Raw genomic sequence first — 27,356 nt, 5'->3', positions numbered from 1 at the left:
TTCAAAAATAACAATTTGCATTCACTTTGTACTTTCCATGTAAAAGGGGCTTTAGAGTTTCTTTTAGAATAAAGTTAAAGTGAGATGATTCAAACAGAAAGTAAGGAATTGAAGGGGATAATGAAACCACCTTTGAAGCTATGGGCCTTAGGGGGCTTTTGAAGGGCAAAGAACTGAATTATTGAAGTGCAAAAGTGGGGCAAGCAGAAGAGTTTTAAAAAATCCCCTGAAAAGGATAGGATAAAACTGTCAAGATTTTAAGTTGAGGATATGAAAACGGCTTACTGAATGCAGAAATGTACAGTTGCTGAATAAATTTGATGGGTATGTTAGACCTGTGAAGGAGAGGAGTTGGAATAGTTGACAATGGTTGGAAATGGGATGCTGTTGAGAAAAATTCAATAATACTTCAAGATGATAAAAAAATTTGAATAAATTATGCAGCAGTGAAAGAATAATTTTCCACAGATGAAAGAAGGTAGTCGGTGACATTGTGAACCTAAGACCTTTGTTTTTAAAACCACAGCACAGTTGAACTGAACACCAAACCTGCACTCCATGGAGTTCAGCATGAATGACCAGTGAGAAAGGTTATGGTGTGTTGATGCTGACGAGAATGAAACAGGTGGCTAGTGTTAAGCTGTAGGATAGATTAGAACTTGAAGTTGAACAGACTTTGCATAGCATGGTAACAGCCTTGCTCGACAAATCCAGCCTGGATTACTGCTGTCCAGGTTCCCCAGCACCCCTCTACCTCTTGCAAGATTCCACTAATAGGGTTGAGTGAATATTTTTTAACGATGGGAGATAAATATTGGCCAAGTCAGTGAACAAAAACTGCTTTTGCTTTGTGATTTCATAGCAATTCAGCTCTCCATCTGTACTGCACTGAAATGTCAGCACAGAGCTTCTGGAGTGGGTGCATTTGCAGTAAATAATCGACATTCATTGTGCATAGTACCATTTTAAATTATATTATTCCTCAAGAATGACTGATAGCAATGGCCACGATGGAAAGGAAAAGACAATGTAATAGATCTCATGCAAAATGGTCCCAGTATTTCTGCCTGCGCAGGGTGATTCCAACTCCTCATTGCTCTCACAGTGTTAATAAGTGCTGACAGGATCAAATTTGATAAGGTAGCTCTCCTCATCACCTTAACACTCACACACAAAGCATAGCCCTTTTGTTAAATCACTGGGAAACAACTGACATCCATCAAACCATTGATCACACAAGGCAAAATTTTCAGTAGAGGAGGAAAAAACTTTTATTAGCAAAGATAGGAAGAAATTTGGCAACAAAATGGAACGGATTGCTTTGATATTTGTATTTAAATGTGAATATTTGCACTTTACACCTGAGGACTCTTTTGTTCTTTCATGGGTAACATTGGCAAGATCTGCCTTTATTGCTCATCCATAATTGCCCCTTATGCAAGGTGGCTTGCTCGGCCAATTCTGAGTCATTTAAGAGTCAGTCTGTGTGCATGGAATCATACTCGGGTAAGGATGACAGGTTTCCTTCCCTAAAGGACACTAGTGAGCTAAATGGGTTTTTATGGCAGTTGGCAATGGTTCCCATAGTCGCCATTATTGACATGATCTTTTAATTCCAGATTTATGATTTGAATTTAAGTTGCACAAGCTGCATTGGTGGTGTTTAAATCCACATTGTCAGAGCATGAGCCTGGGCCTCTGGATTACTCATCCAGTGATATTACAATCATGCCACAACCTCAGGTTCTTCTCTGATATATTGTTTAAAAATAAATGTTTGTCTAAAGAAGGAGTTATTTAGAATGGAGAGTCACCACATTAACCTTTTGCACCCTGACGCGTATGCCCTCCAACAATTCCTTGCACTTTGATCCTACCCCACACACCCTTAAACCCTAACATATTCAAGATTCCACAATTTCCGACCTCCCATAGCCTTGTATCCTTCCTCAACTTGCCTAACCCACACTCCATCTGTCATGCACCATTGCATGTTTAGACCCTTGACCATCCTCCACCTCCTTCCACCCCCCCCACCCCACCCAGAACCCTGCCCCTAGAAACTTGATAATATCACATTCTCAACCTCCTCATGTCTGTGTTCCTCTTGTATCATCACCAAGATGTGTTGAGGTTGGTTGGCTCGCCGAGCTGGTTTGTTGTTCCGCAGACATTTCGTTACCGTGCTTGGTAACATCCTCAGTGCAGCCTCTGATGAAGCGTCGGTGTGTTTTCCCGCCTAGCTTTTAAACTCTGGGGTCCATTGCGATGGATTGCCTCACTTCCGGGTTTCCTCCGTAGTGGAATATATATGGGGTCGAGTTCAATGTATTTATTAATAGCCTGCTTCGTGGAGTGCCATGCTTCCAGGAATTCTCGTGCTTGTCTCTGCCTAGCCTGTCCCAGGATCTTGATGTCGTCCCAATCGAAGTCGTGGTTCTCCTTGTCCATGTGGATTGAGATGAGTGAGCATTGGTCGTGTCTCCTTGTAGCCAGTTGGTGTTCATGTACTCTTGTTGTTAGTTTCCTTCCTGGACCAATGTCATCTACAAGATCCCCTGCAGAGACTGCGAGAAACACTACATCGGACAAACAGGATCAAAATCATCGGACAAAAATCATCATCGCACCTCTCATCTGTCCCCTGCGCTTGTTCCTTTGCCCAAGCCCTTGCCTCCATAGTCCCTCGGCCCACCACCCAGTCCACTGTATTCTTGAAAACACCACACACTTTTTCTTCCCCACACTTTTGTTACCCCTTGTCCACCTTGCATTCTTGCTTCAGTCTCTCAGCTCCCTCAAATTGCTATACCTTTGTTCGCTGCCCTAACCCCACAAATCCTCATCGCTGACACATGCCTCCTCAAATTCTCACACACCCACCCTTTCACCACTCTCACACTTTCTTCATGCCTTTACATCCTTGATTTACCCCATGCCTGGGCTCACACTCTCACATCGAGTTCTCCATGCACCGTTAGTCTCCCTGTGTTTATCCCGGCAACATCACCAGCACTTTAAATTCTGTCACTGCAGGTGTTAGAGCCATTCAAATGTCCTTGATGCAGTCAGCAGTAATTTCAATCTCACTCTCAAATCAGAGGTGTTCGTATTGTTTCTCCAATAGATTTTATTGATGTTGGCTCAATCGTTTTAGAATTCCTTTCTCTGTAGGATAATAGAAATGTAACTGTTGATATTGATTAACTCATTATGAGTTATGACCTTTCAAATAAACTACTTGAAGAGAAATATTTTGAACAATTAGTACCCCACTGTTAAATAAATGTGAACAATTTAATTGAATGCAGAGCAAAACATCTATAGAAAATCTTAAACCCATTACTGGAGAGGGTGTTCAATTGATTTTACTTTTGAAAATCTAACTGTTTTGTTATGTTTTGGAATGTCTGGGCGGCACATTGACTAGACACTGGTCGAGTGATAATGTGGCTTCATGGTTCATTTTATTGATTTTGTGATGTGTTCGTGTTTCCTTTTTACCTTATAATATAATTTACTATGTTAGCAAATTATTTTTTTCTAGTTTATTGAACTGTGTCAAGCCCAAATCAATTTTGAAGTTTGATGTTTAAAGGAGTAATTTCCATGAGAGGCACTTTTTTTTTAAGAACTGCATCTGAACAAAACATCATTAAAAGCAATTTCCTGTTCATCTGACTATTGTTGATATATGAGAAGGGCTCATGCTAATCTCATTAACATCATATGAGGTTGGACCAGACTTGAACCCAGATAGTGTGTGCAAGGATATAAATCATAACTTAAAGTCACTCTTTACTTATATTATCCTTGGGGAATTTTGCCTTGACACCGTCATCAAAAACTGCACTTAAAGGCTTTCCTCAAATAAATGCACTAACGGAATGGAAGAACAGAAGATGTTAAAATTGCAGGGCCACCATTTTCATTTAAAAGTAATTTGCAAAACAGTTGCATTCTGTTTGGAAGCATGGCATAATGCTTTGAATTGGAGCATCTCTACCATTTTAACATTTTATTGTAGGGGAACAAAACCAAATACAAGATTCTTCCCAGACAAGGCAAAAAAAAAGTTTGACCAGCATCTTTTTCTTGTGGATACAGTTTTTGTTTAAAAAAATGGACCAATCAGAATGTTAGAAATTAAATTCTTTTCACTTTTGATAAGGAAATTCAGCACATTTGAAATGGGGGGATAGAAACGCACAGACGGGGTTGTTTAAACTCCACTGACAACAGTATAGCTAATATTTATGGACCACCTTTAGCATATCTTGAGATATTGGGTCAGACTTTTTCCTTCTGACGTGGGGAAGGATAAATGGAAACCGACGAGTCTTGCATGAGCCATTTCCACTGTTGGCTGTTGATCTGGCACGGGAAACACGATGAGTCACAAGATGTCATGCCAGCCAACTGACACCAGGAGAGTCATCGCACATACAATGGATTCAGATAAATTGACAATGGCAGTAAGTTGGGCGGAGTTTGGAAATCCAGATCGGCTCACGTCGTGAACATAGCTGGAGGTCCCCTGCAGTTTCAGAAACGATCCTTTCAGCTGTGAAAGTTGGGATATGTCTGTGTTATTCCAATTGAAAGGTGTTGTTATGGGCTATGGGTATAAACACTGGCAGCTTAGCGTTGGGGTAGTTTGATTATTTTAATAACAGAATGATGATGAAACAAAGTAAAATTAGAATTGACAGACCCTCAGGGGCATTGTAACAAAAGTGAATGTCAAAGGAAGCTTAGAATTTAAATTGAAGGATCATTTTGGCAGGTGATGACACAACCCAGCTCCTGTGGGGCCCATCACTGACAGAAGATTCAAAGTAGACACTGTGTTGTCTCCCCAGGGTCACCCTGACTCCACCTCTTTAATTATCAATTGTTGAAGATCGGCCAATGCTGATTCTTAATAATACAAAAGGTGCTTGTGTTACCCAGAAAATGTGGTTTATTGCATGATAACAACATTACATTAGCTAGTCAGGCATAATTACAATTATTGGGAGCCGAAGATGACATGTCTGCCTCCCTTTACTTGATTTTCCATCCAAGGGCTGTGTGACATCATCAGGTTGGGTAGAGCTTAATGCCACTTCGACATTAAGTCTTACCATTACCTTTGAAACATCTCCCTTTACTGCATCCAGGTGGAGAAAGGAGGCATAGGGATATTCCATGAACACAGTTTCTGGGAATACATCTGCCACCAATGGAGCATCAGTCCTTCCAGCCGGGCTTCACTCTAACCTCTAAGATATTAGCCACTGGACATGGCTAATTTATTTTTGCCTGTGCCCAGGGAGGGATCACAGTGGAATCTCTGCATTGGTTGGTGTCATCTCCAGCACCAAGGTTGTGTTGCTGCAAGTCAATTATCACAGTCCTAAGATGTCACTGAAGGAGTTCCTGAGCACAGTCATCATCAGCTACTTCATCAATAATTTTTCCTCCGTCATGAATTCAGAGGTGGGGATATTCACAGGTTATCATGACAATGTTCAGTGCCATTTGCCACTCCTCTCCTTCAGAAGCAGTCCATATTCATACCCCGCAGTATCTAGATAGCACTGATGCTTGGATTGATAATTGCCCGGTCAGATTTGTGCACACAATTGCCAGGTAATGACCATCTCCACCAAGACAGAATTTAACCATTGTCCCTGGACATTGATTCCTACCAATACCCTAGGGGTTACTGTTGAGGATAAACTGCATTTGACCAGCCTGTTGAATCCTGTGTTTTCAAGAGTAGGTCAGCGTCTCAGGATTCTGCATCAACTAACTCATCTCCTGACTCCCCAGAGCTGATGGATGAGTATGATGGAATATTCCCCCTTGCCTGGATGACAGCAGCTCCAATAACACTCCAGAAACTTGACAAAATAGCCAAGTTGATTGGCACCTTATCCACCATTTATCCAATATTCACTCTCTCCACTGATGCGCAGTGGCAGCAATTTGTATCATCTACTAGATGCACTGCAGCACTTCAACCATGTTTCTTTGACAGAATCTTCCAAACTCTGAACCTTCATCATCTAGAAGGACAATGACAGCAGATACAGAGGAACATAGACACCTGAAAGTTCCCCTCCAAGCTTTTCAAAGGGTCGGTGTGGACTCAGTGGGCTGAATGGCCTGCTTCCAAACTGTAGGGATTGTATAATTCTAAGCTACATGCCTTCCTAATTTGGCCATTCCTCAGTGTAGCTTTGTCAAAATCCTGATAATACCTCCTTAACAGGGTCCAGGAAGATGGCTCACTGCCACCTTCTGGAGGACAATTAATGTTGGGCAATAAAACCTGACCTGGACAGTGACAGCTATATCAATGAACGATTGATTTTTTTTTTTAAGAAAAGCTGGCTTAATAGAGAAGAGAGAGGTAGAAAGGTTTAGGCAGCGAATTCCAGAACTTGGGGACCAGAGAAATTAAGGTACAACCATCGGAAGTAGGGTGAATTAAAATCAGAGACATTGAAGTAGTCAGAATTACCTGAAAGCAGATATTTTGGTGGATTGTGGAGAATGGAGACAATTGCAGAGATAGAAGACGTGAGACCGTAGAGCTGTTTGAAAGTAAGGATGAGAAATTTAAAAGAAATGCTAACTGCAAATAAAAAAAAGACTTCTCAGTGCAAGTGGCATTGAAATATACTGCTGAAAGGGCAGTAGACGTAGATTCAGACCTTTCAAGAATGAAGTCTATATATACTTGAAAAGGAAAGATTTGAGGAACAATGGCAATAAAACTTGGTAATCGGACAGCCCTTTGCAAGATCTAGCAGAAACACAATGGGACCATTGGTCTTTTTCTGTACTTCTACAACCCTAATACCTTCTCACTCTTCTAATCCCATTCCAACCAACTCCAACATGTCAGCATTTCTCAACACACATCATGATGAACTTTCTGGCAGAAATATTATGCTTTCTTAGACTTATCACCGGTTACATATTTGCAGTGCCGAATTGTATTTGTGCCTCACAATGTCATTATCAAACGGCAGTTCATTCAAGAGACTTGAGTTGCCATTTAAAAGTAGGACCTACCAGGGAAGACCAGAAAGAATCTGTGGTCCCCTTTTAAAAATTATAGACCCACAGGATGGACAACCCACTGAAACTAGTAATGAAACAGGTACTTTGCTCTAATATTTAAATTACCCTGGAATTTAGGAATAATGAGTGACCTAACTTTACTCTTTGACGTATGATTGTGGGAGATATTTTTAAAATAAATGTGTAGTTCTTGAAATCTAGTCCCGACAGCCCCAAGTCCATGCTGGATTTTGAATATTTCAGGAATTTGGACCATTTGCAATTCTGGTCAAGCCAGGTTGGGTGAGGTTTTGCAGTGTGGTACAGAGTGACTTGCCAAAGGATGAAGCTGGTAACTAACTCAACGACTTTGGAAGCCATCACTGAATATCCACAGCCTACATTTCTCAGGATCAATGTGGCAAATAGTTTATGATGAAGACCAAAAAGCCAAAAGTTTAAAAATAGACAATTCCATTTGTAATTTCTTTTGTGACTACCACAATATATCTGCATAACAAATGCGGATGTTCGCATTTATTCATAACCCAGCAAATGGGCCGTTTAATTTGGTATTCAGCCTATTGTCCAGGGATTTCCGACTGATGGTTCTTAATTCACTTAAAGCATGTTATCTCTCTTTACCTCATGTTAACCTGTTTTTTTGAGAGAGGGAGAAATCAATTACACAAGATGCACAGCTGCTCAATTAAACTTTTGGGAAGTCATTGTAGATTCCTCCAGGCTTTTCCCTGATAGGTTCTGATCACAGTACTTCAACATATTCAGTAATTGATGCTGAACTTGGTTGATTGCAGATTCCACCTTTTCTCTGCTTAGAGACTTGATTTGATGACAAAGAAACAAGGCTTTTGGGAGATCTTTCAAAGTGAAGCTGTAACATCGAGTTTATGAATTGCAATTGTAATGATATCAATCGGCTAACCAACTCAATAAATAACTCTCATATTTTAAGGTAGTTTATTTCCTGAGATTTAAATGACGAAGAATGTTTGCATTGAAATATGTTTTTCTCCTTGGTTAATGTCCTCACATCTTCCATTCTGTATTCCACTTAAAATTACATCCAAATGAAGGAATATAATAGCACTTCTAGAGGAGTGCTATGATTGCAAGGCTTGCTTTCACTACTCTCCATTTGACAAAGTCAGAGTACTCCTCATCACTAGTAAAACTTAAAAACACCATTTTGTTGGTCACTGAAATTCACAGAATTGTTTTGGAACACAATGAGGCTGTTTGACCAAGTGTATCTGCACAAGCTTTTCAAACAAGCATCATTACCTTGTGCCAATCTCATGCCTTCTTCTCCATACCATTGGACATTATTTTTATCCAAATAATTATACAACACCCTCTGGAATGCCTCAGTTGAACCTGCCTCTTCCACACTTCCAGGCAGTGCGTTCCATACCCAACGACTCACTGAGTAAAAACCAAAAGAACTGCGGATGCTGTAAATCAGGAACTAAAACAACATTGCTGGAAAAGCTCAGCAGGTCTGGCAGCGTCTGTGGAGGAGAAAACAGAGTTAACGTTTCGGGTCCGGTGACCCTTCCTCAGTCTAACTTCTTGATAACTAATTGCGACACAGATCTCTTGCTAGTGGTATAAAATGAACAATTTAACGTAACTTTGTCCAAATTATCTCCATAAGAAATCATTTCATTCTTACATTTGGACAGTTTTCCATTCTAATGTAGTTTATTTTGATTGTCCGTAATAAAGAAGAAAAAATGAATATGTATTTATGCAATACTCTCCATTAACTCAAAATAACACGGAGTTGTTTAAAACCAATTAAGTATATCTTCTAAAGTGCAGTTACTTTATGAAACACAACAGTAAATTTGTACTCAAGTACCCACAAACAATGAGGAATCACAATCAATTAACTGTGTTCATGATGTTGATTGAAGGATAATTATTGTCCATAACAAATGGATAATTATTGTCCATAACAAATGGACAATAGTTCTTTTGAAAAGTATGATGCATCTTTTATATAAACCTGAGGAAAGATCCACTATCTCCTCTGAAAGACAACACTTTCAACAGTGAGAACACAGTACGGAGCTGGAGGAACACAGCAGGCCAGGAAGCATCAGAGGAGCAGGAAAGTTGACCCGAAACATCAACTCTCCTGCTGCTCTGATGCTGCCTGGCCCGCTGTGTTCTTCCAGTTCCATACTATGTTGTGAACGCCTTCAACAGTGTAGCACACTCATAGTACTGCAGTGACGTGTCAGCCTAAATTATGCCCTAAGGTATTTGGAATGGAATTTTAATCCGCAACATTTTGATTCAAAGGGTTTGCACTGACTCAGTCAGAACTGACAGTGATTTTTCTTTGATTTTATCAAAATGTTGTTTGGTTACTGTTTAACACCAAATGCATTTTTGGCCAATTACCAGACAAGTTTGAATCCTTTGGAATTGACGACAGTAACTGCGATCTATATTCCAAATTGTTTTAGATCATCTGCTCAGATTAGGGGAGAAGATGGTCAAATGGTATTATCGCTGAACTATTAATCTAGAGTGTCAGGCATGTTCTGGAGACCCATGTTTGAATCCTGCATGAGCAGATAGTGAAATTTGAATTCAACAAAAATCCAGAATTAAGAGTCTATTGGTGACCATTGCCAATTGTTGGGGGAAAACCCATCTGGTTCACCACTGTCATTGAGGGAAGGGAGCTGCTATCCCTACCTGGTCTCACCTACATGTGACTCCAGACCCATAGAAATGTGATTGACTTTTAATTGCCCCATGGGCAATTAGAGATGGGCAATAAATGCTGGCCTAGACAGCGAATTTAAAAAAAATTCTTACCGCTCGTATTGCGTAAGTGCTTTGTTGCTGTCAAAATACCAACAGACTTCTATTGGTCTGAATATTTTATCTTGGCAATCTGGCTCTAATTACAATTTTGTTACACAAGATTATCTACTGGGAATGGTTGCTCACATCCCTTTTCCTTTTTTATGCAAATAAGCTACTTAGTTTGAGCTCAAAACTTCTACAAAACACATATATGTCATTTCTGATATTCCCATGAGAAATAGGGTCTTCCCCAAAAGAGCTGAATTCTCCTGTCCTTTGCTATATGAAAACATATTGTATATCCCACCTCTCATTAAATGGAGACAGCAAGGTACTGACCTACTTTCTGTCTTTTTTGCCCCTTAAGCTTTTTTCTGTTCCCTACGATTCAAAGGCATTGTTCCCGTTTTCCACACATCCGAGTTCTTGATGGCCAAGGAACTTGATGCTTTCCATTCTTACTCAACATTCCACATGATCCTGCATTCTATTTAAACTAGAAAACTGAGGTGATTGGAGCAGCGTCTGGTTTTACTCAAATCCAAAAAGCAGGTTTTGATAGAAACAGATTATGTTTTTCAAAAGGCAGAAGGAAAATTGGAAAAAAGTTGCTAATATGGGAAATCCTGAGAGACAATGCCATGGAAATGCAGAGACAGATGGATACTGCACTGAAAGCATTTACTCTGTTGATGGGCAGAAGGAGAGACACTATTGTTCGCAATAGGGCTCTAGAAGCTGTCAAGGACCACTTTCCGATTAGACTCTGAGTGAGGATCACTAAGTTATCATGGCTCCAGATAGAATACCCTAATTGGCAAGGTCCTGGTTGAGGCAGGATGAATTGGCTTCCCTTAATTTGACACCCACCTCTTCAGTTGGTTACAACAAGGTTAATCTGCAAAGGATCCTCTGCCTTGTGAATACCTTCCTCCCAGAACAAATGAATTTATGATTTAAAAGAAGACAATTTAACCAGGCTTTCCTGAGTTAATGAAAAAAAGTGAGTTCATTAGTTACTAACTGCGAGAAGAAATAATGCAGCACAAATACATGCAGATTAAAAATGAGAAGAGAGTCTAAAAACAGACAGATATTAACATATGTACAGGACAGTCTGTTTGTCACTCATGCAAAGTAGAGTGTGAAACATTGATGGTTAAGCAGTTGATTTTGGAATTCTTGGTTTGGCAGGTTAGTTGAAAATGTTTTGTCCTGTTTCCATTTGACCTGGCTTCTAGCAAGAGAGATATTTACCTACAACACAGAGGTAACCAATGGATGGTTCTTCAACTGTGACCTTCAGCAGCAAACTAGCACTCGAATCCAAGCTTGTATGGTAGTTTACTGGTACACCTTCTTCCACTAGCTCATACAGACCATGGTCAAAATGACTTTTAACTCCTGTTCTTGTGTATTCTTTAAAGAAGCAGATTCAAAACCCATTACTTGCCCAGACGCCTGTCTTTTCTCCCATCTGCTTGGCAGTCTGTGATAACTTGCAGGGGATTACAGTTGAATTTGGAGTGCATTTCTCACCTTTTAAATCCATTCCTATGAAGCTTCATGACACTTCAACAGCTCTAACAATGGAGGGTCTTTCTCTCCAGGCAGCCCTCTAATTTACATCTACCTTGTCTGTATCAGTCATCTTTTAAAAGAGGCATGTTGAAATTAAAGTTCAAATTTCTCCAAGAGGGAACCAGGATTAAAACCCGAGCTCGTGACAGTTGCCAAGTACAATGAATGAAATGAGATTCAGTCTCATTTCTGTATGAAAGAAAACATCAAATAGTAAACATTAAACAACAGGCACACTTATACCCGCATTCGTTCCTCCAGCCTTGGTCTTGTATATCTTTTCAGCTCTCGCCAGGTTTCTCTAGGTTCTAGACAGGGCATCTGCAATCACAATTGATCTCCCAGCATTATGTGGGTGATTTTTAAGTGGTATGATTGAAAGAACAAGCTCTAATGGAATAAGTTAGCATGTTAGATCTTAAACGTCTCCACAATGTTAATGGATTGTGGTCAATGTGGTTTCTGTGTACTCATTTTGGACATTTATCTCTCAGCATTTGAGAGCCAGTAATAAACTAAAGGTTTCCTTCTCTACTGTGGAGTACAGTCTTAGATGCTTCTTAAGTTATTTTTGGACACGTACCCAATAGGTCTCTCGATTCTAGCTTCAGCTTCCTGAAGGAGGACAGTTCATGCCTGATATCATTTACATCAATGGCTATTTTAAATGCTTTCTTAAAGTTTGGATCTACCAGCACAGATCACTTACTAAAATGACTTTCAACTTTCAAATGCTGTTTCTCGGTCTGCCTTTGCTGTTCTGTAGTAGGACAGTCAGCAGAGCAGCTACAGTGCTGCAGTTTGGGGCAAACTTTTGGTTGAATGCAAACATCCCAAGAGCCTCGTGGTTTCCTTTTTTTGTGGGAATAGAGAACTAGCTACTGCTTATACCTTTGTAATCCTGGGCAGTACCCATCCTTGACCTACATATCATAGATTGGTCATTTAGGCCTTAGCAAACTCGCTCTTTGTCAGGCTAATCACAAGGCAGCTGATTCTATTTTCTGGAGGAGTGCGATTCTGGCTTGAAGTCTGATTCTCAAAGGTCGCTGCCCACTAAGAAGATGTCTAAGCGCACTGCACAATTAGATAAACCTGCCACAATCTGGTTCATCAGTCTTTGAATGGTGATTGGGACATCTTGGAGTCCAAAATGCATGACTTGAGCAGCAAAGACCAGGGTTCAATCCCACCCTCAGGCAACTGTCTGTACATTCTCCCTATGTCTATGTGGGTTTCCTCCCACAGTCCAAAGATGTGCAGGTTAGGCAGATTGGCCATGGGAAAGGCAGGATTTCAGGGATCGTGTAGGAGGATGGGTCTGAGTAGGAGGGTTGATGTGGACTTGATGGGCCAAATGGCCTGCTTCCACACTGTTGTGATTCTATGTATAACCCATCACGGATTATAATGGTGGATATTTCCTTCATGTAAGCAGTCAAGGGAGCTTGCTAGTACCCATGTGTGAATCTATCTTGAAGCTGCTTTACTCAGCTTTTCTATGCAATCTTTCAGCCAGAATATCAGGTAGCAGCTGGCTTGGGTCACTGCATTAACTATTCATTGATTGGTGCAGAGTCTAGTGGAGCCATCTGGCTTGGACTCGAGCACAACTGGGGAGTTTCAGCTATTGTTGCTAGGCTCTATTAGCTGGAGCTCCAGCACACAGTTAACCTCCTCCCTGACCTGGGCCAGCTTTCCTGGATTGAGCAGATAGGGATGTTGTTTTATGAGAGGTGCATCTCCCACATCTAGATCATGTAGAGTCAGGGTGGTGCAGCCTGGACTGCCTCTGCATAAACCCTTGAATGCAGTGAGCAAGGCTGCTTGTGTCGTCTGCCTGCTGTTCCTCCGGGTGCTCCGGTTTCCTCCCACAGTCCAAAGATGTGCAGGTTAGGTGGATTGGCCATGCTAAATTACCCATAGTGTCCAGAGATGTGCAGGCTAGGTGATTAGCCATGGGAAATGAAGGGTTACAGGGATATGGTAGAGAGATGGGGATGGGTCTAGGTGGGATGCTGTTAGGAGGGTCAATTTGGACTTGATGAACTGAATGGCCTGCTTCCACATTGTAGGAATTCTATGATTTTATGAACTCTGGCCACTTCACAGGCTCACAAGAGTCACTCTCAGATCCCTGCCACGTACTCTAACATGGACACTTCTTTCTGTTCCAAAAGCATCTCATTGGTTAGGTTTAGAGATCTTTACTCTTGGTGCCTGATAACTAGTTTAAACGGAATAAACTGGAAGGATTATAGGTGAGTGCCTGAAAGTGGACAAAAGAATAGTTTGCCCTTTATTCCAGTCATTGGGCATAGTGGTGGCAGCGTATCCTGATCTTTTTTTTCACTTGGTTCCACTCTCGCACTCCCTGTGGGACTACTTGTGATATGCTGAAGACTTTAGCTGGGTCATGCCTAGGTTACCTATGACTTCCTGGAATATTTTGGACATGCAGTTTGAGCACTCTTCTGATTGGGTCTCAATGGGCTAACCATACCGGGTGAAGGCAGGTATGGTTTTCAGGGGAACAGGCTCTGGGAAAGGGTTAGCCACATATTGATGGGAAGAAAGTGCCAGTAGCTCCCTTTTGGTTTGGGCAGGGCCACTTGCAGAGTCCACTAACATCTTGCTGAATGATTCTCCAAAAGTCTGAATTGGAATCATAGGTGTCAGTCTTATTGCAGGTTGGAGTTTTCCCACAACTTGGTAGGCATGGCAGATTCTGAAAAACCTTCCTATATTCCTTGTGGATTTGTGCCCAGTAAAAGTGCTGGTGGATGCAGGCTTGGATTCTGAGCTTACCAGTATGTCCATCCATTGGACTCTTGTGAGCAAGTCACAATATTTCCTTTTGGTAACTCTGCAGCATCAGTACTGAATGGATCACTGTTCACCTATCATCCCTTAAATCTTGTCATCCGCTGCCAATCTGGCAATGGCTTCTGGAAGCAGTCATAGATGTGTTGGCACACCAATTGGCGTGCACAAAATGCTCCAGTGGCAGTGCAGCTTTGAGGAAACGTTGCTGCCCAGTTCTCCGAGGGGAGGGGATGGTTCTCCATTTCCTCACCAGCTCTCATTTTCAATGTTGTAGCATTCTGGAAATGCATCTGCCTCAGCCTGAGTGTGACTGTCTGATCTAATGTACTTGGCAGTTGTTGGACCACAACCAGGTAAGTCCTGTTTTTACCTCCTTAGGATCTACTAGACTCCCCAAAAGGCTTTGGATAGCCAGACCATAAAGCCTTCTGTTGGAGTACCACCTTGGCCTCCACTTGCTTAGCTTGTCTTGGCAATGGACACATGCATAAAAAATCCTGGTAACTCTCAAGAATGGGTTTAGCCTCACCTGCACTCTCAGGAGTCCCTTTATAGGGGGATTTGCAACTGTAGTCAGAACCATAGCCTGTTCTGCTGTGCTGTGTGACTGACTCCCACTCTCTACCTGAGGCCTGTGTGCTCTGATAGGTTTGTTCCTGTAGCCTGCAGCACTTGGCCTGGATGTGCCCTATCATCTGGCAGTTATAACCCACAAGCTTCTTGGCCTCACTTTTTATGTCAACACCACTCTTTCAGGCTATTCAACATTACCTTCTCTCCATGGGTGCTCAGTTTCTATTATTCTCCCCACTTCCATCCTTTCTAGTTCATTGGGGATGACTAGGCAAGGATTTCTTCAGGAGCATGACTTAGTGGATCGATTCATAATTATCAGCCAAAGAGGCTGCCTGCTTGGCCCCAGTCACTGTTGTTTCTCCAGGTGCATGATCACTTTGGCAGGGGGTGGGTGGGGGAAAAGGTTTTCAACCATTCAGGGAGAATTATTTCATTGGTTTTCGTAAACGGCTTCTTCCTTAGTGCCCATACCCACTGGTCCAATGCAAATTGCTTAAGCCTTTCAAATTCATGTATCTCTGACTCCAGCATTTGCAGTTCTTGCTATCTTCAAGTTCAGGTAGGTCTAGTCAGGCCATTTCCTGAGGGCATGCAATTTATGACAGTACGAACCTGGCACTATTTAGTATGCAATTGAGATAGCCACATAATCAATAGCACTTTCTTACTGCCACATAATCAACAGCATTTTCCCAAGACAAGAGAGAGCAAATCCTTGTGAGCTAGCCCTGAAGCCCTACTTGCAACAAAAAGGACCAATGGTGGACTCACCACTTTAACTGCTGTGTAACCTGCTTGAAAGATGTAAACAAGACTGCCAATTCTGCCTCCTTAGAAATTAAAGAAGTAAACAGAGTTGCCTGTGCCTTCAAAAGCCTGTGCCAGTTGTGCCATAGGGCATGGTCGTACTCCTGCTGCTCAGCTCAAGCTGCCTTTGAGTTCAAACCCACATTCCAGCTGTTTCTTCAGGAAATTCTGTCTCTTCTCTCTTTGCTGTTTCCCTGTTTGCAATTTCCCTCTCTCCTGCCTTTCACTTCTGATTTTCCAATTTCCGTCTCGCTCCCACTACTATATCAGTTTCATTGTCCTCACTTTCCACCGGTAGACCATTGATCACTTCTTTGAAAATTTTGGGATGTCTGGCTTTCAAGCAAATTTCTAATCCCAAGTGCCTAGCTAAATCTTTCAACTGTTCGCAGAACAGACGTTGAAGTCCTTAAAAGTAACTACCACTTATTCTAATAGGAGCACATTGGCATCAAATGCAGAAATTTCTACATTATAGCAATGCAAATTCAGTAAAGCCTTTTGCACATTGTAATTGTTTTCAAAGTGACAATTTGCCGACTCTAATACTTTTATTTTGTATGTGGATTCACATCATGGCTACAAGCCTCCAATTTGTTCTGATCAGTCCAGGGAGACATTCACTAAGTTATTAACATTTTTTTTAAAACGGGATACCCCAAATTTTCGTGTTGCCGGGTGAGGAGGAATGAACTGATTCCCCTTCATTATTCACCCACCCCTTTGACTGTTTGCAAGAAAGTTAATTTGCAAAGAACTCGTCTCCCTTGTAACACGTTCTCCCAGACTAAATTCATGTTTTCAAAGGAACAGTGTTTAAACAGTTCTTGAGTTAATCATAGAATCCCTACAGGGTGGAAGCAGGCTAATCGGCCCATTAAGTAGATAATAGCACTCCAAAGAGAATCCCACCCAGACCGACTCCCCTATCTTATCCCTGTAATCCTGCACTTCCCATGGCCAATCCACCTAACCTGCACATCTTTGGACTGTGAGAGGAAACTGGAGTACCTGGAGGAAACTTGGAGAATGTGCAAACTCCATGCAGGCTGTCACCCAAGGTTGGAAGCAAACCCAGCTCCCTGGCACTGTGAGGTAACAGTCCTAACCACTGAGCCACCAGGCCACCCAGGCCAGGATTAACAAAAGAGTGAGTTTGTTAGTTACTAAACATGAGAGGAAATAATACAGCATGCATATGCACACATTAGAAATGGGAAGTGAATCTAATAAAAAGAAAGCATACAGGTCAGTCTCTGGGTTATTCATGAAAAGTAGATAGCAGAACATTGGTGATTAGACAGTCAGTTTTGAGATTCTTAACAGATTGATTGAAAATCTCTTAAGCTGTTTCCTTTTGACAGACTAGTTGGTTTCTTGAAATAGTCCTGCATATAATTTGAATATTAGCACAGAGATGCACTGAACAGATGTTGAGCTATTTAAGCACATTTCAGCTGCCTTCTGGCCTTAGGGTAAAGACTGGTTAATTTCCCAGCTCTCCAGAGGGTAAAATTGGTGACAATTCAGATGGGAACCTTGATGGGGCAGGAAAGCAGTGAATGAACATGCACTTTGAGAAACAGGATACTATGTCTGGTCTGCCAGAAATGTCCTTGTCACTGTTAAGGAGCAAGAAGTCCAACTCCTACGTGGCAGTGGGCATGATGCAGTTTGCCCTCTGCAGATAATCAAAACCTTAAAAGGGTTAGGTTTCAAGGACCGTCTGGGATTAAGTGAAGGAGAGAGGTGGAGAGGTTTGGGGAATTCCAGGGCAAATGCCCAGGGAATTCATGGCACAGCCACCAATTGTGGACTGGTTAAAATTCTGGATGCTCAAGAAGTTGGAATTAGCGGAGTACAGATACCTCAAAGGATTCTGGTGCTGGAGGAGATTATAGAGATTGGGGTGGCAGGGGGCAAGGCTATGGAAGGATTTGCAAACAAGTATTGGAATTTTACAATTGAGATGTTTCCTGATTGGAAGCTGACATATGTTATTGAGTACAGAGTTGAAGGGAGACTGAGACTACTTGTGAGTTTGGACACAGAGTTTTAGATTACCTCAAGTGTACAGAGTGTAGATCTGGGCATCAGCAGTGAAAACTGACAGTGTTTTCAGTTGATAATGTTGCTGTGGGCGGCATTTTGATGAGAAACAGTGGGGGCCAAGGATTTACCCTTGGAAGCAGAAAGTGGGTTGGGCTATTGTTAGATGGTTTAGAATGGAACCAAGTGAATGCAGCCCCATTCTGCTGGACTATAGCAAAAAGGTCTTGGCAGGGAATGGTGTGTTCAACCTAGTTAAAGGTGGCAGGTGGTTTAAGAAGGAAAGCAAGTGATTCATGCCTGCACCATTTACACATGTACATCAGAAAATATTGTGGGATAAAGGGTGTAGAATGGGAGGAGCAGGGTTAAATACTGTATGAGGTTACTAAAATCTTCAAAAGGTTTCAGCCCACCACTGGCCATGAAATTATTCATGGCATCTGCAATGGTGACAACTACCATTTTCTTGATCAGACTGTTGTTGTACCTGACCCCTGTCTGTTAGGTGTTACTCACTTCAAATTATTTGTCACTTTCCCTGCTAGAGAAGGGTTAGTGCATCAATGAATGTGGTGAAATGTGTATGAGATGTAACTGTCATAGTTGAGCAGTTGCAAGTTGTAAGTTGTGGGTGTGAAATTTTCAGAAAAGTTAACTGAGGGTGAGGTGAGGCAGTGAAAGTTGGATCTATGTCAAAACAGATTGAGATTGTTGGCAGGTGAGTGTATTGAGTGTGATGCACTGAGCAGTGTGAGAGTTTCATCGCGCGCTTGATAAGACATGACATATGCAGATATATTCACTGAGCTTAACCAGTTGCATGAAGTAATTTAGAGTTCTGTGGTGGTGCAGCACGGTCATCAGGGCTAGACTCCTGGCTATGCCAACCACAGCTATCCGGTTCTACTGCATTAGCAATGTGTGTCAAGAGAACCTTCTTGCCTGAGGGCAGACAGCATCTCTCTCCTTCTCTCTATATGTTGCAGTAAGGTCTCAATGCAGTGCGGGAAATGGTTGGAATGTGCTCTCTGCCATACTGTGCCTTTCTCCTCCCTCATCCAGGTTAGAACCAGCTGCAGAATGACTTCTGGCACCTATTGCAGCCAGAATTCAATTCCCCTTTAAGAGGCCCAGCTGACTTCCTAGTTGCTCAGGTTCCTACAACTCCTCTTGTATGCTCTCAATTTTACACTGTGTTGAGGTGGGCAGCCCCAAAACAGTGCATAGTTCTGCTGCTGTCTACACCCATTTAAATTTGCAAGTGGAATTCATTTTTGTGTACTGCTTGAATTGGCGGCATAGTCCAAGGTATCACTGTCCCTGCTTCATATTCAGGCCACATCTAATTTTGTTATAAGACCATAAGACATAGGAGCAGAAGTAGACCATTTGACCCATCAAGTCAGCTCCATCATTCAATGAGATCAAGGCTGATTTGGGGGATCTCTTCTTGGGGGAGGAAATGGCCGAGTGGTATTATTGCTGGACTGTTAATCCAGAGACCCAGGTTCAAATCCTGCCACAGCAGATGGTGGAATTTGATTTCAATAAAAAAATGTCTGGACTTAAGAGACTAATAATGACTGTGAATCCATTGTTGATTGTCAGGTAAAACCCATCTGGTTCAGTAATGTCCTTTAGGGAAGGAAACTGCCATCCTTACCTGGTCTGGACTACATGTGACTCCAGACCCACAGCAATGTGGTTGACTCTTAACTGCCCACTGGGCAGTTAGGGATGGGCAATAAATGCTGGCCTAGCCAGCAATGTCCACATCCCATTAATGAATGAAAAAAAGATCAGAAGCTCCACATTCCGGTCTTTTCTCCATCGTCCTCCATTCCCTTACTGGTTAAAAATCTGTCTGCCTCAGTCTTGAATATACTTACTGCCCCAGCCTTGACAGCACACTGTGGTTAAGAATTCCACATTTATTTTCTCCCCTCTGAAGCATCTTCGGATTTCTTTCTGTCTTATGGTGCCATGAAAACAGGGAGAATAATGGAGCGACTTTGCCATTGTCATATTTCCAGGTTGTTTGTTTGTAGTTGAGGATTATGGATTGAATTAGAACAAAATTTCAAAGCTAAGCAATTAATAACAAGATGAATATCATTTTTTTGAGGGGGGGAAGCGAAAACAAAGTTACATGTGATATGCATCATGGAAAATACAGTTTAAGGAGCAGAACTGACACTTTGTAGATTTTCTTTTCTTCCTTATGTGTTCTGATACAGAATCACGAAATTGTTACTATGCAGAGAAGGCCATTCAGACTGTTGTGTCTGTACAAATTCTCCAAATGAACGGTGTGACTTAGTGCAATTCTCCAACCCATTTCCCGTAGCCACTCTCATCATTTTGTTACAAATAATTATCTAATGCCTTGAATTAAGTTCCCTCTGATACACTTCCAGGCAGTTTATGCCAGATCTGAAACACTCTGTGTATTTTATTAAAATTTTATTTTCTCACATCACATTTAGTTCTCCTGCAAATCACTTCATATATGTTCCCTCTCAGTTTTGATCCCTTTACAAGTGGGAATGATTTCACTCTATCTACTCTGTCCAGAGTTGTCATGATCTTTTCAATCAGATCTCCATCTAGCCTCTTTCTCTCTAAGGAAAACAGACCCAGTTTCTCAAATCCGTCCTCATAATTGAAGTTTCTCATCCTTAGCACCATTCTCATGAACATCTTTTGAATTCTTTCAAACACACTTACAAACTTGCTATAAAGTGTGGCACCCAGAACACTACTCCAGCTAATGTCTTCAGTTATGCTTAATTAACTGCTCTCTCCACCTATTCTGCCACCTTCAATGATCGGAGCACATTTACACCAAAGTCCCTCTGCTCCTGCGCCCTCTGTAAAATTGTGCCACCTATTTTATATCATCTTTCAATGTTCTTCCAACCAAAGTGTGTCACCTCACACTTCTCTCCATTGAGCCTCATCTGCCACCTATCCATCCACTCCATCAACTTGTCAATGTCCTTTTGGAGTTCCATACTGTCCTCTGTACAATTTACAATTCTTCCAAGTTTTAGTCTCATCTGCAAACTTTAAATTTGTCCCTTGTACACCAAGATCCAGATCATTAATACATATCAGGAAAAGCAAGGGCTCCAAAACCTACCACTGGAAACCTCCTCTACAAACCTTCCCACAAACCAAAAACAGCCATTGGCCATTACTCACTGTTTCCTATAAGCTAATTTTTGAATCCACATAGCTAATTTCCCATTTATACCATGAACAGTAACTTTTCTCTCAAGTCTGTTGTGTGGCACTGTATCAAACACCTTCTGGAAATCCATGTACACCACATCAACAATGTTACCCTCGTCCACCCAATCCAAACTTATTCTTCCTTTCAACCCACCTTTTTCCATGTGATTACTAAGTTTATTCCAAATAATTGTTTCTGGAAGATTCCACCCCACTGCCACCAAAATTAAACAAACTGATCTATAATTGCTAGGATTCTCCTTCCAACCTTTTTGGAACAAGGCCCTAATGTTAGTAATCCTCCAGTCTTCTGGTACCTTTCCCAAGCCCTTGGAACACAAAAAGATTGAGGTCAGTGTCCCCGCAAATTTTACCCTCACTTCCTTCAAAATTCTTAAATGCATCTCATCTGCCCACCAGTGACTGGAATGGTACTGAACATTGTATAGTCATGAGCAATAATTCCCACTTTCGACCATATGATTGGCCATTTGACCAAAAGAAGGTAGTTGAAGAAGCAGCTAAAGACAGTTGGGCCTCGGATACCCTACTGAGGATCTCCTGTGGAAGTATCCTGGAGCTCAGATAACTGATCTCTCACACTCACATAACCATCTTCAATTGTGTCCAGTATGATTCTAACTAGTGGAGAAATTTCCTCCGATTCCCATTGACTCTAGTTTTGCTCCTGGGCACCCTTTCAAATAGTCATCTTTAAAGTATCCATCCATGTTGTTGCTTCCAAAATGTGTCATCTTACACTTCCTCATCTCATACTGAACCTCATCTGCCACCGATCTGCCCAGTTCACCAACATTTATTTTTATGCATTCACTGGATGTGAGCATCACTGGCTATTGACAGCATTTATTGCTCAGTGGGCAGTTAAGAGCCAACCGTGTGGCTGGAGTCTGGAGTCACACATAGGCCAGACCAGGTAAGGATGGCAATTTTCTTTCCTAATGGATATTAGAGAACAAGATGTATTTTTCCAACAATTGAAGACAGTTTCAGTCACCATTCAATTCCAGATTTTTATTGAATTCAAATTCTACTATCTGCCATGTCAGGATTCAAATCCAGATCCCCAGAACATTATCTGGGACTCTGAATTAATCTTCTAGCAATAACACTACTAGGTCATTGCGTCCCTGATTTATGTTAATATCTTTTTGATGTTTGGATAGTAGAAGAACAGAAGTACTTGATAGAACATTTTATTTGTGATGACTGCTGCCTTTTTGAAATCGAATTAGAAATGTTTTGAAAACAGTTTATTTACTTCTGTTTTCCATTTAGCAACTAACCCACAGAGATTTGCATAACAGAAGGAAGCCACTTGGTCCATTATGCTTGTGTTGGCTCTTTGCTCGATCGATCAAAAACACATCCTACTGTTCGGCTGCCAAACCACAGCCTATCTCTCTCGGCTTCTGTTATTTCTCTAGTTATCCTCTAAAATATGCAATGTTCTCAGTTTCAGCCATTCCCTATGACAAAACAGTCCATCCTCCAGCAGTGGTTTTTCTTAAGGAGCTTCACCTAAATTTTCTTTGCCTTCTTCATGTGAATTTCAAATATAATTATTTAGCAAGAAGAATTTTCATTGCAAATGCCTTTATAATTGTGAAATATAATCTGCATGGAAATTAAATTTTATCCTGAGAGGTGCTGTTGGCTATTCACCTTATTGTGCAATGAAGCAGATTAATGACTTGTATCAAGTCTCATTTCACCATGTTCACTTGTTCTGCCTTCGGAGAGATTGAAGATGTATACACGAGGGATTCAAGTATCCAGTGTCGTTTACAACCAAATATTCTCGTAACATCCCCACCTTCCATTGCCTTATAAGTAAATAGAAGGTACCTTGAGTTAGCGTCCATAAGGCCATAAGTTATTCATAGAGTCACAGAGTCGTAGAGATGTATAGCACGGAAACAGACACTTCTCATCTATGCCGACCAGAAATTAATCCAGTTCCATTTGCCAGCATTTGACCCATATCCCTCTAAACCCTTCCTATTCGTATACCCATCCGGGTGCCTTTTAAATGTTATAATTGTACCCGTCTCCATCACCTCTTCTGACAGCCCATTCCGTACATGCGCCACCCTCTGCATGAAAAAGTTGCCCCGTAAGTCTCTTTCTGATGGCCTGATACATATTTTAACAACATAGATTGGAATTGTACGTCAGGACAGTGTGAAAATCCTGATACAGCTGATTCTGAAGGAATTACCCACGAAATTGAATATTCCAACTGGCAATTCCCTGAATCTGGAGCCTTGCAAACAATTCCTTTTAAAGTTGGATTTTCAGAGGGCTATGATATACTTAAGCTTGCCGGTTACATGGGAAAAGTTCACAGATTTTAAAAATTGTACTAATTCCTGGCTTAAACTAAACCCCTGACTCATCACTGACTCGCCACAACAAGACCCTGCCCACCCCTGAGACCCCAGACGTGAAAGACTCCTCCCATCCTGAAGCCAGACCCAACACTGCATCCCCAGCCGAAACCCCAACCACTCCCCCAACCCCAACATTGCACCCTTTCCCCATTGGACACAGTGCCTTCTCTGGCCCAATGACCCTGTCAACCTTCAGAACTCATGACGCAACAACCCCATCCTCCATCCCACCCCCACCCCCATCCCCCAACATGATCCTGCACTCCACTTCTAACCAAAACCCTAACACTCCCTGGGTGGCCCCTCCTCCACACCGACTGCACTCCCAACACAACAACCACTGCCAGGACTGATTTGCCCCCTTCTGACCTCTCCTGGCCCCACACCCCACACCCACTTCCCCGCCAAAGTAGGCCTCCCCTGAACCAACCTGACCCCATCAGGTCACTTACCCCCTTATCCCGGCAACCCTTTACCTGATATGCCACAACTAGCAACATCGCAAATCCAACAAGCCTTTCCATCAGCCCCTGACCAAACACCCACCATCTACTAACCCCAGCCATACCCATGACCACTCCTTGCCCTCCTCTCTAATATCATAATCATCCCTTTCGGGCAAGATAGCAGCACACCTCTCTCCCATTTTGCACCAAACCCAAGCCCCTCTTGTAACTCTTAACCTGAAATGTCCCCTTACCCAACACCCCTGGTCAACCTACCCTAAATTTGATCGGAACCACCGCAGCAAAGTGCACCATCTACAAGATGCACTGCAGAAATTCTCCAATGCCCCTTCGAATGCACCTTCCAAACCAATGACCGCTAACACCTAGAAGGCCAAGGGCAGCAAATTCCTGGGATCACCATCTCTGCAAGGTCCCCTGCAAGTGATTCACCATCTCCACTTCATAAATACATCAACATTCCTTTGGTGTCACTGGGTCAAAATCTTCAAATACCCTCCCTAGCCCACACCTACTTTCCACGCTAATTCCACACTTACCTTGCAAAATAACCATTTCACAGTGGCTGTCAAAGTGTTTAGCTGTGCTATTGGACATTTAAACATGAAAAATGGTTATTGCCCCGAGATTTGATTACCTCTGTTGGACCCTGGGTTTTTAGGGCCTCTAATTAACTGAGTCCTGTTGGATTGCGACCTTGTTGTTTTAAAATAGGTTTGAAGCCTGGGGTTAAAGTAACCAGGGCCTTGGGATTTAACACAAACATATTAACCACCCCTCTTCCCTGTGAGTGTCTGGCAGACAGGACTCCCCAAAGAGGAAATTAAAACCCTACAACTGTTATATAAAGAGACATGATTTGAATAATGATCTTCTGTGCCACTGGCTGAGAGAATTCCTGGATGGGTCTCCCCTATTTCACGAGAGGGTTTCTATTGCTGCCTGGAATTTCTGAGATGCTTCAATCCCTTAATTGATAACACCATAGCCTGAAGTAGGTTTCCAAATCAGGCTTAAGTTTGGAACAAATTGTGTCTATTTAGTCTCACACATAGAGAACTAAGATTTTGGAAGTAGCTTAGACACGTAGTGAAGTAATGTTTTATGCATGACTGCAGAAAAAATATTTTCAAATGTCTTTTACCTTTTGTTATTTAGAGTAAGAATAGAGTCTTATGGGAAGATTTTTGTCATTTAATTGATTTTGTTTCATGAAACAGACAAATAGTTTATTAACAACAGAACTGAAAGTAAAAGGTATATGTACAGACAAAGATGATCAAATTTTCTGAGGAAAACAACCCAGTGGAGATTTTGGGGATGTCAACTGTGGAATGCAGCCAGTCATGGTTGAATAATGTAGATTATAATGTTAGATTGATATCTGGCAATTTATGCTTGATTACAGCGGGAGGTCAAAGAGAAATGTCACAGCTTTTTCTTGGAAATGTTACCCGTCATAATTTATCTCCCTCAGGAGATCAATGAAATGAAAGTCTGTCCATAATTGTCTAAATTATACATGGTCTGCTGGAAGGAGCTGTTTCATTGGACCCAGCAGCATAGTCCCTTTCTATTCTTTTGTTTATTCTTATTAGTGAACATATCAGCACAGGCATTTTTGTTTTCACTCTGTAGTCATCTCATGGGATTTAGAGAAAGGGACTTTATGTGTCTACTGCTCCTACAGGTTAAGAGCAGGTAAGGGAAAGGAGGAAAATTGATTCCACCTGGTGCTCATATTAATAGCAACATAACCATAAAATATGGAGCCATAAACATGGAAACCAAACACAGATATGAGAAGTCAAATGTATTCTTTTCATATGCATGATTTGAAGAATGCTTTTGACTTAATCTTGCAATTAGAATGTTTGTGGATTATTTTTAAGGTGTCGCGCTGGCTTGCTGCATTTTGTCAATGAGATTTCCAGCATCTCTGCAGAGAGTGCAGAGACGTTGGTGACTTGCCCACACTAAGGCTGCAACAAATTTGCAACTACAGGGATTGTAACAAGGTCAGCCGATTGAAGGTCAGCTCATTGAATATGAGTTCCCTGATTGGGGCTGTTAATCTGGCCCAATTAGGGAGCCTTGTTGACAGATATAAATAAGAGTGTCAGACATACTGGCACTCTGAGACCTGACTCTGAAGAGGCAGTACTAAAGTAAAGGACAGTTCAAGTATAAATAATTGGTGACTTAGTGACCGGCCTTTGTGGAGTTATTTCAGGAACAATATCAGACAAATTGAGAAGAAACTGCAGGAAGGGAAGTCTCTGAACAAAGGAAGGGGGGTGTGGTAGTCTGCCTCTGCAGGTTTTTAGGAACATTTCTCTTCTCAGTCAGGAGCAGTGCCGAAGGAACCTGACATTCATCAAGAAGGTTTTTATTTCCCCTATTCATTCTGTGGGATGTGGGTGTCGCTGGCTGGCCAGCATTTCTTGCCCATCCCTAGTTGCCCTTGAGAAGATGGGGGTGAGCTGCCTTCTTGAACTGCTGCAGTCCTTCTGCTGTGGGTTGACCCACAATGCCCTTAGGGAGGGAAGTCCAGGATTTTGACCCAGCGACAGTGAAGGAACAGCGATATATTTCCAAGTCAGGATGGTGAGTGACTTGGAGGGAACATGGAGGTGGTGCTGTTCCCACGTCTGATGCCCTTATCCTTCTACATAGAAGTGGTCATGGGTTTGGCAGGCGCTGTCCGAGGATCTTTGGTGAATTTCTGCAGTGCATCTTGTAGATAGTACACATGCTGCTACTGAGTGTCAGTGATGGAGGGAGTGGACGCTTGTGGATGTAGTGCCAATCAATGTGGTCACAGAACTTAGCTATCTTTTCCAGCCAGACCTTCTGACCGTAACCAAGGTAAGGAGGATATTGCCAGCTGCCATCAAAGGTGCAGTCATTCAAAACTTCTCCCCCACAAGATCATTCCAGATGGGAGCAGGCAACAGTCTGGACACATCCCTGTATGCTCACCACCATTACAACAGGGAGGTGATGGAAATCCTGTGTGTGAGGAGAAGGAATTTCTTCATTCCCCTCTATCCGGAGGGCAGGAGGTTGAGCTGGTGCATGGCTTTGTCAAGATAGTGGAATTCCCAATGAGGTAGAGAGCCACAATTATGAACATGAGTCTGCAGCTCTCACATGTTAACATAATGAGGTACAGGGACCAGAAAGGGTACCAGCCCATAAATGTGCAGTTGGTGTAAGACCATACACAAACCATTAGGTTGGTGAATGCCCACTATTGTGGAAGCAGCTGAATATTTTCAAAGGGTATGATACAAAATAAGAACTCATGGTATAAGGGATAACATATTGTGTGGATAAAGGATTAGGTCTCAAGTATAAAACAAAGACAATGGATAAATTGAGGTAACAAGGTGTAGAGCTGGATGAACACAGCAGGCCAAGCAGCATCAGAAGCGCTGGAAAGCTGACGTTTTGGGTCTGGACCCTTCTTCAGATTTATGAAGGAGGGTCCAGA

The 27,356-nt window shown here is 42.0% G+C and overlaps 1 protein-coding gene across 1 annotated transcript in view; it reads left to right on the top strand.

The window, feature by feature from the left end:
• tenm4 (teneurin transmembrane protein 4) overlaps nucleotides 1–27,356 on the top strand; it is a 302,149-nt gene that overhangs the window by 21,728 nt on the left and 253,065 nt on the right. The window lies entirely within an intron of this gene.

This window comes from Rhincodon typus, chromosome 6 (genome assembly GCF_021869965.1).
Source record: "Rhincodon typus isolate 14 chromosome 6, sRhiTyp1.1, whole genome shotgun sequence".
Lineage (NCBI taxonomy): Eukaryota > Metazoa > Chordata > Chondrichthyes > Orectolobiformes > Rhincodontidae > Rhincodon > Rhincodon typus.
The sequence above is the reverse complement of the archived record's forward strand: the minus strand, read 5'-3'. Positions and strand labels throughout refer to the sequence as shown.